The following is a 15,317-nucleotide window of genomic DNA, read 5'->3' as shown; positions in this document are numbered from 1 at the left end:
GTTTTAACAAATTTTCTATAGATCTTCTTTTCTTACGAAATCTTACATCATTTTTTTCTTACCAGATTTATTTATTTATTTATATTTTCTTTTTTTTCATTCTCTTGATAATAAATTTATTCGTTTTAACGAATAGACGAATAAAAGACTATTAATTGAAAAATCATCAATGATTCTCGAATAAAAATGATCATCTTTTAGAAAGGATTTGTAAAGAGAATAAGACAGATATATAAACGATAAGAGCGATGAGTATAAATGATTGTGAATAAGAGATGTATACGAGTTTCTAAGGGAAAAGGTTGGCGCACAACATTTCTCCTTCACGTTTCTCTTCCCAGTCTTATATTTGAGTGGGCTTTCCTGAAAAGCTGCTTTCTAAAATATGAATTACGTTTTACAAATCTCTTCATACCTCTTCATAAGATATGAATTACATTTAACAAATTTCTTCGTGTATCGTTCTGTACATCCATTTCTGTTATTTCCATACGATACATTTTCTTATTATTAGATCACTTTAAAACTTATACGCACGCATATATTTACATGCGATAGCATATTGCATACATATAAATCATATCTACCGAAGTATAGTTCCATAATAAAAAATTTATGTGTTCTCTTCTCACTTTTCCGTCTTTCTCTTTTAGAACTTTGTGAAAGTTCTTATCGTGCTCGCCAAGTCTTCTCGATTCAGTGTGCGTCACGTGTTATATATATATATATATATATAAGTACAACAATAATACACGAGTTATACGTGACATACAAACGACAACGATCTATTCTCACAAGGAAAGCATAACGGCGTAAGTTTCTTATGATATTTAATATTTTTCACCCTCGTATAAGGTCGTAGACTATATTTAATATCAACAAAAACAAACGTTCGACCGACTTTGATATTTATCGATCCAGTCTTCTTTCGCATTCCGACGAGTAGACATCGGAACTGTTTCCTTCGAAATACACGAGATAAATAATAATTTCGATAATTTTGTAATTATTTAAACTATCTATAATGTATACGAAATACAAGAAACTAATATTTAAACAATAGTATATTCGCTTAAACATTACATAATCCGTAACATACGTTAAATATAAAATAATCATAATTTAACTCAAAGAAACGTATCCAAAAATTGTAATTTCTGTATTATTTTTATTTATTTATATACCTTGTTATTAATTCTTATCGATTTTCTATATAAATATCACATTTTCTATTGTACTTATGCTCGCCATTATATCCATAAATTTCTTATTTATTTTAATTTCTTTTATTAATTATTATTAGTTCTTATTTACTTTTATTTATAGAATTCAGATTTTTCCTTCAGTAGAGAAGAATTGAGCTCGATTTAGATAGTTTGATTTTGCCAACTAAACCGGTTGGTAGGTTATGCGTAAGTATTCATAACCTACACAACTTATATCAATAAATAGACGTATAGTGGGGATAGTAATTCCCTATTTTGCTTGTAGTTCACGTTTCGTCCATATCTGTCGTTGAGGTCGCATACGTTACGAACAAAAAGTAATGAGCTTATGAGAGAGGTTACTTTGAAAAGTTTAACTTTTTCCTGTATTCTGATTGGTTCTTAAATTCGCGCCTATACGAATCATTTTCTATGCCAATCATATAGATGACTGCGCAGTATCGTTTCTTCCTTCGTTACGATTAGTCTTTCGCGAGCGTTGATAAGAATTAATAATTAATTATCTTATGTTAATAAATTCTATCGCGATTAATATAAGTATTTTAATGTTCTGTTATCCTAATTAAATAAGAGTTAATCGTTTGTGTAATTGTGATTATTACGTATATACGAATAAATTGTGTAAAAGTGTGTCCTGAATATGCAGCCGGTAACTTGGTGCGTAATATATTTTTTTCAACTTTCAAGTTTAATAATCGTGCTTTGCAAAATGTTATGATATTTTTACATTAAAAATATATGTGTTATTGTTATAATATTCCATTCTAAAAAACAAAAGATATATAATCTTGGTGTAACAAAAATTCGAGAAAACATTTGAAATTTTCTTCGGCCCTGATTGGTTCTTATCATCCCGCTACTAAAATCTCCTTCGTGATTCAGTATTATAAAATTCGTTTTTACATAATATCGTGTATTTGCATTATAATAATCAGTGCAAGTATTACTGTTAATATGTTAAGCAAATAGATTCTATACACATTCAATATATATTCGATATATATATGTATGTGTATATATATATATATATATATATATATATATATATATATATATATATGTAAAATATAAATTTAATAATTTAAATTAAAAATATTATAACACTTTTTTTGGGGTGTAGTTGAAGTTATTTACGAAGGTTATCTACAAGAAACGTGTACTATTATATCGTTTATTTCTATATTTAGCATTACCTTTTTATTGAATTATTAGTGACTACGAGCAAGGTAGTGAGTAATTAATTAAATACGTAAGTTATTAAAATCAGTGATGTAAAGTGAGTGTTCGGTGATTTAGTGCAGTCAAGATTCTTTGATATAGAATTATATGTATATTTACGAGTTACTAGATTCAGTGTATATAAGTGTTAATCAACGAAGTAAAGTCTGGCATTTCAACATATCTTGATGTCAACATAATACAATTGCAATCTACCTTTCTACTTCAAGTGGGGATATATTGGAGCCATCGCAGAACTTCATAAGTAGTAAGTCAAAAAATCATAACCATTATAGCTATTTATTATTTTTCTCTTTATAATTTTTGTATATCTTTCTTTATCTTTGTTTCTTCATGATAATGATAATTTGGAATAAGCACTTCACAATTCAGTGCATTGTATTTTAGATTTAACTTTAACATCAATATTTAAAACTTTTCATTTTTTCGAGTTTAGTTTCAGTACATAATACGTTTATCAATTTAGAATAAATATCTGCTGAGACGTTTAATCACAGACAAGATAATTCACGAGAAATATATTTATTAAAATCTAAGTGTGTTTATAACATTATTAAGTATACGTGAATATTTTTTTGCAATTACTAATTACTTATAGGAAGATAATAATTTATTCATTAATGCGTTTAATTTATAAATTTTACTAAATGTTACTAGTTATATATATCACGACGTTTTTGATAAATCATTAATGTTTTTACTCCTTTGCCGTTTATCTTTCTTTTCAAAATTTATATAAAGCGTTAAGATCTTTATCTTTTAACAAAGAAGGTAGAAGATCACAAAGAAGGAATAAGAGAAAGGAGGAAGAGAAGAGAGTACGTGCGATACTGCATTTTAAGAAGATAGGCATCTTTAAACTGTGCAATGAATTATCGTAATTTCGTTCAATCCATCGAGCGACTTTTCTAGATAATAAACGAACGTCTAGAACGCATAAAGACTTGTTTCAACTGGTCGTAGATTTTTTTTGGCGCTTTATTGACAAACGTTCGAGTACCTGATATTGATCAAGGTTGAAACAAGATCATGTTTGTCTTAAAATTCGTATCATTTCCATTACTATGTTTTTATTATTTTCGCGTAGCGCAATTAGATATTTTACAAATCTTTCGTTGCATATAAATAGATAAATCTTCCGTAAAACATTTATTCTATAAGATTGCATTTATTCTATAAGACGGCAATTCTTTCACCCTATTTATTTTTTTTTCTCTGCCCCGATTTTTCACCAGCATCGTTTTCTACTTTACGTTACTCTTCTTTATGTATCTCCTTTTTTCTGAAACGTTAAACTCGATGAAGCTCGTTTACATTCAAGGTAACTCCAGTATGCCACTTTTTCGCGCACTTTCCGCCACTTATTCCACACAGACTTTTTTCCTTCGTATTACGCGTTTATACAATCTACTTCGTTTTATTTTTCTTTTTTCTTTCTGTTTTTTTTTGTTTTTGTTAATCTTTTTTTTTAAATCGTCGATTACGCGTCTCTTTTTCAAAATCTGTGATTGCAAGTGGTCTCATTGTCTGCTTGTGATTTCACAGTAGATTGCACTGTCGTTTGATTAGAATTTAGCATACTAATCGACTCTTTTTACTTATCTTCTCTTTTTATCTTTGAGAACATTCCTTTGTCACATCTTTTTTTTTTCTTTTCTTTTCTCTCTCTCTCTCTCTTTCTTTTTTTTTTATTTCCTTCCTCCCATTCTGCATCGCTTTTTTCTCATTAATTTATGGCCTTTTTATGGCCATTATTACTCTCTTCCATCTTTCGCGTGATCTTTCCATTCTCTTCGGTTGCCCTTAAAAATGTCATAATTAGATATCAGAGTTGATAAATCTAGAATAGAATATATCACAGCTTTTTTCTTTATCCTCATCTTGTATGAAGATATCGTAATTGAGTAATCATTTTTAAATGAGCTTTCATGGTAGTTGCCAGTAAAAGTATATAGAAAAAAAAGGAACGGCAAAGTCCGTATCGAAGTCTAAAGCTTTCGATATTTTTTTCTCTTTACTTTTGTTCGCAGATTTCTTTACTTCCGTCATATTTCACGCGCTAATTAAAAGATCCTGTTATCTTATTTCTCCTTTACATTTACGACGAACGTTAGGTATTTACGTAGACCAGCTTTGCATTCCTTTTCGCGAATTCAAGTTGTTTTCATTCTATTTTTCTCGTTTCCTTTTTTTTCTTATTTTCTCTTGTCGAGTTTTCTTACGTTTTATATATATATATATATATATTATGCTTTTCTATTTTCCACGCAACGCTCCCCTTTTAAACATGCACAATATAGAAGTATTCTTCTTCTACGTTTGTTTTCCTCTCTTCCTGGCATTGTTCCCTCAAAACTCCCTCTCCCTTTGTGAAAACGTAACTCGTACGCTAATTAACGATCTCGTTATCTTCGCGAGTGATTGAGCACGCGGGGAATCCTTCGCATCAATTTCATATAACGCGATCTGTGCATGAGAAACATTATTTTTCGTTCCTTCCTTTCTTCCTTCCTTCCTTATTTTGTCCCTTCGTTTTCTTCGCTTTCTTGGCCTTTCGCATTTATAACTCTTATTGTTGTCCATTGCACGATCGGGGAAGAATAATTGCTTCGTATTTCTAAGTATTCGAATATTTATTTTGCGAGCAAAAGAAATACGGAAGGAAGTTTCATTCAAAAAAAGAGAGAGAGAGAGAGAGAGAGAAATTTTCTTTGATAAATGAAGGATAAAAAATTAGTACTCGTTTTTTAATCCCTTTGCGTATTTTATTATCATTGTTTTAAAGATTAAGAGTCAATTCGATCGAATTTCATTTAAAGAGAAAAAAATGAAAGATTTCGTTGATCGATACATTTTTTGATTTGAAATCTCATTGAATAGAGAGACCTAATAGATTCGAAACCAAAGCGACATCATTTTGAAGCATAGCAGTGGCTCTAACGGTACTGCAGCTTTGGATCTGCAACGTTGAAGATGCGGTACGGCCCGTTTGAATCGTGCATGCGCAACATATTAGTGCACATGCGCAAGCTATCTGTCTTATATCTATAAGGGTAGCTACCCTCGTCGAGGTCGGACAGTTCTTGCCCGTCCAGGGTCGGCTCGTGATCGGGAAGTAGTTGTTCCTTTCGTGATTTGCATCGAGAGGCTGCGCACACATAGTTTCCTTCTCTCACGTTTTCTTCAATGACGCGTCATAACACAAAGGCACGACTACCTGTCGTGATGGCAAATACGCGGGAATAGCCTAGAGAGAAGAGGATAGAGAGAAAAAAAGAAAAATAAAAAATAAATAAATAAAAAAATAAATAAATAAAAAAATAAATAAATAAATAAAAAATAAAAATCTGAAGAAGAAAAAGAAAGAAAAGGAATAAATAAATGAACAAGTAAATAAAAACTCTTCCTACAAATGCAAAAAGAGATATTTATCTATGAATAAAAGTGTCTGAAACACGTGAGAAGAATAATCTTATCGAGTAAGAGAATGGACAAGATTTCAATTTGTTCGTAACATATTCGAAAAGCCTCTTCTCGGTGAGAAAACAATGACATTGACTTATTTTTCAAAGTGATCGATTAATTTAGCGTACGTTTGTTATAACAGATTTGAAAATTAATTTATCGTGAATATTGTGAAAGGGACTTTGCTAATTAATTAGATCGATATTTGTTGATAATGAGGCATGATGTGTAATTAATATATGTTTATCGTTGGTACCTTCCTAGTCCAATTCAATTTAAAATCCAATCGCATCGTTTCTGGTCATTGCCAATAACGATTGTTACATTCGAATTTATTAACTTTATTAAACCAGTAATTATTTGATGTCACGTATGGAGATAATAGTACTAGATCGAAGATTTAATTTTGATCCTTACCAACAGTAACATATACAAGTTAACATGTGTGTTCGTATGTATATATAGAGAAATATACATATATGTATATGTGTGTGTAAATATAGTAAACTCACAGTCAGTATCTGTTAGAAGGGCATTATACTCCATGTTGGATTACTGGACTTTTTGTACAGTGACTGCACGAAAGGATCCCTCTTAAAATTAGTCTTTGGAAAAGGAAATACTTATGAATTGGCAAACATCTCTTTAGAGTGGATCGAGGATTCGTCAGAGTAGAACTCTTCTCAAGGCTCGTATATCGTAACAGTCGTATATTTACTTTAATTAACGAGTTCTAACTTATTCGCGTGTTGATTCGTACAAATTAATGAGAATCGGTAGATTTTACAGTTTCGATATCCGCTCTTTAGTATGTATTATATTTTAAGAAAACTCACTGAGTTTAAGAAACTTTAATGGAAAATATATTCGAACATATCCAACGTGAAGCTTCTTTGGTACGCTTTCACAGTTAGCTCGCTCTTTGATCGTCGTAAGATATATTTTCTTCGTGCATGAGGAGTTAAGTTCTTTTAGAGTATAAACCGTGCTTTCTTTTTTCCTTTTTTTTCCCCTTTCTTTCTTTCTTTTCTTTTTCTATTTTTTCTTTTTTCTTCCTTTCGCAAACTTCCAAAGGAGAAAAACTTTTTTTTCGAAGATTCGATGAAGATTTTTTTTCGCACCGTCTAACGAAAATCCGAAAGAAAGAAAAAAGATAAAAAAAAGAAAAAGATAGAGAGAGAAAGGAAAAAGGAAGGGAAAAAATCCATCTTAAAATTTCCACACGAGATATATTTCATTATATACGACACCTAGATATAAATTTTACTATATGACATAAATGTAAGACAAAAATTACGGGATGCGGATTTTCCACTTTCAGGAATCGAAATAATAGCACGACGGAGAACGGATTAGAAAATGATTAAGCACAATAGCGCGTCGGTTCGTCGACGCGTCCATCGCGCGAACGAACCTTTAATCCTAGTTACGAGTAAAGTGGGTCGAATCTTTGGAAGGGTGGAAATTAGAATGGGTTTCCGTATGCATTATCCTCGTAGAGAGATCGATATCAGAATTGTTAGGTAATTACCGTAGTGCGCTGGATATAATCCCAAAATCGATTACAAACGAAGATCGAGAAATGAACTTCCTACGTTAAGATTAGGTTTCGATCGATCGCTGTAGTGTCGCAAACCGTTCGTGTAATCCAAATTTTGTTTGACAAATTGATTTGCTTTTCCTTCTTTTTCTACTTCTTCGTCCTTTTTTTTCTACTTTTTTACTTTCTTTTTTTTTATTTCTATATGCAATAACGAACGAAAGAAAATATTTATTTGTGTGTTACGTTGAGATTTTTGAAAGGAATAAAGATGAGAGGAGGCTTTTGGACGAATCGAAATTGAAAATTCGATAAAATATTGAAAAAAGAGGATGCTCAAAAAATGGAAGAGGAAATTAATTTTTTTTTTCCAGAATAGAGGGGTATGAAATGCAATGATCTTACGAGTTTTTTTACGCTTTTATCATTGAGGTATAATCACTCGTAAACAAGAGTGCGATCAAGATTTCATAGGGAGAACGAAGGGTTATTGAGACGCGATAAAATAAAGGAAATGGGGGTACCTGATGTGGAACAAGCGAAGCGTCGGCTGCAAGATATCTTAAGGAAAGCTCAAAAGCTGGAAATACCAACGCAAGAGGTTATATCTACGAGGACTGCACAGAAGCTATTAGCAAGAACGAAGAATGCTGTTGCGTGGACGATCTGGATCGGTGTTTTCATTATCCTCCTCAGTGGCGTCGTTTACGCACGTTGGCCAACAAGACAGGAAGTCGAGACTGTCAGGACTGTACTTAGGCGAACAGTAAGTGATTAAAAAAAAAAAAAAAAAAAAAAAAGAAAAAGAAAAGAAAAAAAAATGGAAAGAGTATTCAATTAACAAAGTATTATTATCGTTAAACGTGAAACGTTATCCTTGGTCAAACGTTTTGTCTAATTATACTGAATTTACGGAGTTGATAAAGATAAGTGGTCTTTGTTGTTTCGTAGATAAGGTTTCGTGCAATGTAAGGTGTGAATAAGATCGTAATACCGTTTCATTCGACTTTATTTTAATACACTTTACACACGTACGTATTTACTATCACGTTGTAGGGAAATCATTATTATATATTCAAGGTTTATTTCTATGTCGTTCGAAACAAAGAGGAAGTGGAACGCATTAAACGGGACAAGAATGTTTCGTGTTGCTGTAGAGTAGGCTTCTCGTATGGACTGTAGAGTAACGAAATCGAGCGTCAAATCGGCCTGCTTGGCTTCCAGTTCGACCTAGACCATGCGCTTCGGGCAAAGTGATTCGACACACGATGCCCGTAAGGATAACTTTATCGAAGCAATAAGATTTTTTTGAACGTTTCACATATCTCGATGGGTACTGTTAGAGCGTACGATTCGATATCGATCCCACACCATGCTCGTTCTTCCATTAAATTTTTTTTCTTCTCTTAGACTTTCCCCGAAGAAATTTTCATTCGAATAAAACGAACGAATTTCATTTTTCTCCTTTTTCTCGCTCGCACACGCACACGCACACGCACACGTACACACCTACAGGCAAAGACAATAAAGTTACCAGCTGACGTCAAGTTTTCCTTTCAATTCTTTTTCTTTTCGTTTTTCCTCAATTTTTTTATTGGAAGTTTGTATTTATACGTATATTTTTATAGGACGGTACTTGTGGTAACTCTGTTTAGTAAAGGATATTTTGTAACCTTATTATCGTGTGATATTAAAAATACTGAAAAAGCTCCGCTTGCGTTTATTGCTCCCTTTGCTAATGAAAATCTGTGATATTCGCTTGTCCAACTATTTGCGAGAATGCTATCGCTCAACGAGAAATGACAATTTATTTCCAATTGTATTGTTTTATTTTTGATTCAGTTTCCGATTAGATAGGAATTTTACGCTTACGGATTACAATGAGCAAAATAATTAAAGTGTATTATGGACCGACATTTTTTTTTTTATTTAATTTTTTTTTATTTATTTATTTATTTATTCTTCCTTTTTTTGATAACGTCGATACAAAGGAACGATAGCGCATAAAATTGAGTTCATGATATTTATTATACGATGTTGGCAACGGTAATGGTTGGCGTACGAATGGAATAGCGGCATGGAAAATTCAGATCGTAAATGGAAGTGTGCAAACAATTGTTATCGAGTAACCGTTTCCACCGACGCGACGAGTGCAGTAGTTGAGGAATAAAAGCCGATCGATCTCGATGTAAACGTCGTCGCAATTCACGATTTTCCTGGCATTGTGCGATCGTTTCTACAACATGTATTCGTCATCGAAGAAAAGCGAAAGGAAAAGTGCAAAATCGAGAATAAAAATCTTATAATCGTAATCAGAATACGATCGTGAGAAAATAAAAACACCATGTTATCGATATACGAATACAAATTTTATATATATATATATACATATACATATACACACACATATACACGTGTATATTATACCGAGTGTTCAGCATAGCAGTTTGAAAAAATAGATAGATCATTTTTGCAATTTTTACTTATGTAATCTGTTGACGATCGAGCACTGATTTTTTGTTTAAAATATTCTTTTTTTTTTGAGAGGGCAGGGGTCACATTACCGGAAGTGCTTGAAAAATCGTAGCGATCGTTAAATCGAACACCCAGTATATCGTATTTGAAAGATCGCAAAATAAGTACACATATTTATCTCGCGTTCAAAGTATTCCATCGTCGTTACGCGGAAATGGGTTCTGGCATCTTCATTTCCTGTAGCTCTCAGATTTGTAACCTCAAGTTTGGCCGCGTTACCATTATAATGTAACGGGGTATAATTCCAGTATGACGTGACATGCATGTCAATGTCGTTGACAGCCAACAACGTGGTTTCTGAATTATGTATCACCGAATCGCGTAGGTCTCGCATCACGTCTATCTATGTTGTTAAGTGTTGCATCCGGCAGCTAAGCTTTTTACATGATTTTCTTCGATCGTTTGATTTCCTTTGTTATTTATCTCCAAGAAAAATCTTTTGAAATTGATTGTCAAGTTATTCGCTAGGGATATTCACGAATTCAACGTTTGTCGTCCGAATGTTTTTTCATATACATCCCCCCCCCTTTCGATCTTTTATAGTACACGTACCTGTGATTTTAAAGGTCCATAGTTCAAACAAGAATAAATCCATCTATCTGTCGATGCATGTCAACTCGGTATCAACGCGAACGAATCGATTTTTTTATACGAGATTTACTTTCGATGCTGCAAATAAAGAATATCTCGACATAAAAGTAATGCCGCATCTTTCATATCGTACGATGAAAGTATGATTTTAGTATGCGAAATAAATATTTTTGTTCTTTTCTATTCCCCCCCCCCCCCTCTCTCTGCCCCAATTTTTTTTCGTATCTTTTGAAGATCAATTTTCGATAATCACAGTAAATTTATTTGAAATTATTTCGATGAAATTGCATATTATTTTACGAAATCCACTCTGTTTTATATTTGCGCGTGTCAGAAAAGTATTATTTCTACTGCGACGGTACTTTAATCGGCGTTCTTCAAAAGCGACTAATGAACTAGCTTTCAGCTTGCAAATACCGCAGAAGGTTAAGAGATAATCGCGTTAACCTCTTCAATTAGTATGCCAGTTGGTTATCAGCCCTGTATATTTTTTAAAGAGCCATTAAATTCAAGATATACTTTTTATTAAAAATATTTTAATTTATATAAAATAGTCGTAGTATTTCTCTCTCTCTCTCTCTCTCTTTTTTCCTTTCATTTTTAAAACACGCACACATACATCGTAATAAAAAATATTTTAACGTAAATCAAGTATTTATTCATACATTCTTACGAATTATGAAAGAAGAATAGAAAAATTTACGTGCGTAATAAAAGATCGTAAAGAATAAGGAAACATGATGCGCCATTAATATCTCGAAATACACGTTCTTTCGTAAAAAATTTCATTTATAAAGAGTACATATGTGACACGAGCTTTTAGTATACGTTAGATATACGCGTGAAATACATGTGCTTCGCTTACATAATGAGGAATGCTTTTGATGCGAAGTTTGCATAATCAAATTTCATCAGGCCTCTGCGAGAGAACATTTTTTGCATTGTATTATATGTACGTGTTTTCATACTATTGGCATTACTGAAATGTCTACGACATGTTATCTACAAAGTAATTTCTTCGATCATTTATTTCGTCCGTTCAATTAATCATTATCGAAAGTCCGAACGCTCGTTAATTATTTTCTTCCGTCCGATACGGTACCGCGTGCCTAAGTTAAACTGAGTTTAGATAAATCACTATCAGTTCGTTTCTCGCGAACAATCGAAATATAATGATTTCGGTTATATATAACAAACCGTGAAAACGATTTCGATGTGTGGAGATTTTGTCGAGTTTGGTTCACATCTAATAATTCTTTCGTTCTATTCTTTTTTTTTCCTTCGTTTTTTCTTTTTTGTTCTTTATCTTTCTTTCTTTTTCTTTTTTTTTTTTTTGCTTCAACGCACTATTCCGGATAAAACGCGAATCGAACCATCGAAAAGCTTGAAGCCAACTCGAGTGGTTGGTAGCACTGGAAGGCTCGATTTTCATTCAAATAGCGTTGGAACTGAGCTTTTCTCTCTCTCTCTCTCTTCTTCCCTCTCATCTCTTTCTCTCTCTCTCTCTCTCTCTCTCTCTTTAACTCTTTTCTACATTCCTCTTCTCTATCTATCTACTATTCACTCTATCTTTTTCTTCGTCGTTTTCTATTTCTCATTAATACACACGCGCATCCGTGTATACATGGATACACCCTTGAGTGATCTTTTTCCGTCCTCTCTTCTAGCCCTTTTCCTTCTTCATTATTCACTCGACGGCTTTCATTCGGCCAGTTACCACCTGTTTCACTATCGAAAGGAAAAAGATAAGGCTTTTTCGTTAGAATAAAAAGTCATGTATGCAGATACACTGTGTATTTCCATGCGTTTCCAAACATCGAACATTTCTAGAAACGTATGTTTAATGTATCGTTTCGTTCGATTGAAAACGGAATTTTCCTGACCACCATCATTTATTTTACATTTATTAAAAACAATTGATTTTTATTATTAGAGAAAAAATTAATTCTTACGGGATATTAATTTTATCCGAAAGAAAACTCATTATTTTGCGATTCCGATTCGTTAATAGGAACAGTGGATAAAGTTTACAATTCGTAACGCGAACCGGTATTGTTAATATTACATAAGATTACTCACAGCGCTATATTACGAGATATAATGGGAAAACATAACAAAGAAACGTGACTGTGAATCTTTTTTCTCCGTCGCGTCAATTTAAACGGAAAATATCGTGAAAGCCGGAAAGCTCGAGAGAATTTAACCGGGAAGATGAGTGTCTGGAGATTTTAATTAGGATAACCACTAGCTACACTTTTGAATATTACATAAGCGCGAGCTGGCCCGGTACCGTGTTGCTGCTTTTCCGTGGCCCCACTAAACAAACATCTTCACACTCGAAAATCTCTGCCGGCTGATAGGACTGAAGATAAGAGGGAAAGGAAAAGGAACAGAGAGAGAGAAAGAGGGGAAAAGAGGCCGCAATACGAAAGAGGAAATACAAACAAGTACTTTCCTCGCTCCTTCATCCTTCCTACCTATGTAGATTCGTTTGTGAAACTTTTAGCGATGGATGATCGGTTGGTAAAACATTTGCCGTTTGCCAACTTGATTCGTTTCGAGCATTTGTTTGGTTTTGCGGTCAAACCTCAAATAACTCTCGGTACCACAGCGGTCCTTTTCGTTCTGGCTTATTTCCAACTTGAGCGTACTGGGATGTTGCGTGAAAAAAAAAAATGTAAAAAAAAAGAAGAAGAAGAACAAAAAAGGTCGAATCATCATCGGTACCGGATTACTTTAATTAAATTACATCTGTGTACCTTTACCGTTTTTCGTTGAGTAACATTTATGAATGGTATTCAACGACGATAACTCCAACAAAAAGAAAACAAAATTATTAAGACGAAATAGGAAAAAGCAAAGTGAAATAATTTTTAGGTCATGTTTTTGATAACGTTATGTAGCTTCGTTATGTAACGAGTTTCGTATTATAGTTTTGAAGGATTTCTCGTATGGATAACTTTTGAACTTTTTTACATTTTTCCTTGTCAAAGTTTTCCTCTTTGTCCTTTTGTTTTATATTTATATAAAGAGTTACAACGTTAAGGGTATCACGAATTTTGTCATGTAAATGATATTATAAATTCTTCTACCTTGTCCGAGATATCTCTACCGAGTTCGATAAGATTCAACATTCATTTATCTTGATGACGCATACGTTAATTGTCATTGATTATGACGAATTCTCCGTCCGATTAGCAAACACGTTGCATGCATTTACAAATGTGTTCTCGTCTTCGAAATTACGTGTCGCACGTCGCTCAAAATTTCGCTAAAGTCAGATGGTGTTTCTTGTACGTCCGTGCACGTTCCTACTTTATGCTATTGAATTTTTTGTTCCCTTTCAACGTGACTTTTACATTTCATGAACATGATTTAGAAAGGCATTGTTCTCTCTCTCTCTCTCTCTCTCTCTCTCTCTCTCTCTCTTTCTCTTTCTTTCGACTCTTCGCAACGAGGAGAATTGACGGAAAAGGAGAAAGACGTTAAACAAATCGATCTCTCTTGCTCTCTTTCTCTTAGATGCAAGTCTGCACCTGTCATTAATTACCATGCGGCATGTGCGAGATATTGGACCGTTTAAACATGCGTGACTGCGTTCGAATGTGCGCGCTGTTATCAGTCATCCTGGTGCATAACTCGCTCGCGTATACACGTATCTACTACCTGGTTATATGCACGAGCGTTCATTCCCTAGCTTGAACACTGCATAACTCTGTAGCAGCCTTAATTACACGAAAATTCTCTACGCTTCACAGACAAAGAGAGAGAGATAGATAGATAGATAGATAGATAGATAGATAGATAGATAGATAGATAGATAGATAGATAGATAGATAGATAGATAGATAGATAGATAGATAGATAGATAGATAGATAGATAGAAAGAGAGAGAGAGAGAGAGAGAGAGAGAGAGAGAGGGTAGGGAGAAAGAGAAAAAAGGGGAAAAAATAACAAAGAAAAGTGCAGAGTTTTAGGTTTTTAGGATAAACTGGCAATGGATGACAACCGCGAGTATATGCGTTATATTAAAATTATTATTATTAATATTGTTTTGTTGTTATCATCATTATCATTATCATTATCATTATCATTATCATTATTATTGTTATTATTATCATCATCATTATTATTATTATTATTAATATTATTATCAGAAACAATGCCCTTAGTATTTTTATTTAATCGTGCAAGAGCTAGATTTCGATCTACACGAACGTCTCGTCGCGTAGTCAGCATTCTTCTTTCGTAGCACTTACAGAGAATAAGGGAGAGAGTAAAAGAAAAAAGAGAGAGAGAAAGAGAGAAAGAGAGAGAGAGAGAGAGAGAGAGAGAGAGAGAGAGAGAGAGAGAGAGAGAGCACAAAATCGCGTCGTAATTGAGCGATAATATCTCACGCGTGCGAACGACGGCTCCTATATGATTTTTTCGCGGCTCTTTGAAACGGCTATCGATCTCGAAGAAAGCTCTTGGGGCCAAGCGAGGGTGACGTACGCGCGCGTTTCTTTCATTATTTTTATGTATTGAGCGCACGCGCGAGAGAATGAAGGAGGTAGCTTTCTCTCTGTAGAAAAGGGTGGTATTCTTTAAAGCCCTTGTCGGTTCGTGTATACATCGAGTCCATCATCGTATCCCTTGGGAGACAATAGAGACGATGAAAAACGAAAACGCAGGACGTTTACGTATGTGTCGTACGATTTATGATTGTCCACTCACGGATA

At 33.4% G+C, this 15,317-nt stretch overlaps 1 long non-coding RNA gene across 3 annotated transcripts in view; it reads left to right on the top strand.

Annotated features, from left to right (window-relative positions):
* Window positions 1-1,257: 1,257 nt before the first annotated feature.
* The window catches only part of LOC127064165 (uncharacterized), a 52,760-nt gene continuing 38,700 nt past the window's right edge, over window positions 1,258-15,317 (top strand). Inside the window, exons 1-2 of one of the 3 annotated variants that reach the window (XR_007781604.1) lie at window positions 1,258-1,883; window positions 2,414-2,712. This is a non-coding gene — a long non-coding RNA (uncharacterized LOC127064165). Of the gene's footprint in view, window positions 1,884-2,346; window positions 2,713-15,317 lie in introns of all 3 variants that reach the window. The other 2 variants (XR_007781603.1, XR_007781605.1) reach the window with 2 other exon arrangements.

This window comes from Vespula vulgaris, chromosome 5 (genome assembly GCF_905475345.1).
Source record: "Vespula vulgaris chromosome 5, iyVesVulg1.1, whole genome shotgun sequence".
In the NCBI taxonomy this organism is placed as follows: Eukaryota; Metazoa; Arthropoda; class Insecta; order Hymenoptera; family Vespidae; genus Vespula; species Vespula vulgaris.
Note: the sequence above shows the minus strand (reverse complement) of the source record. Positions and strands in the feature narration are given on the sequence as shown.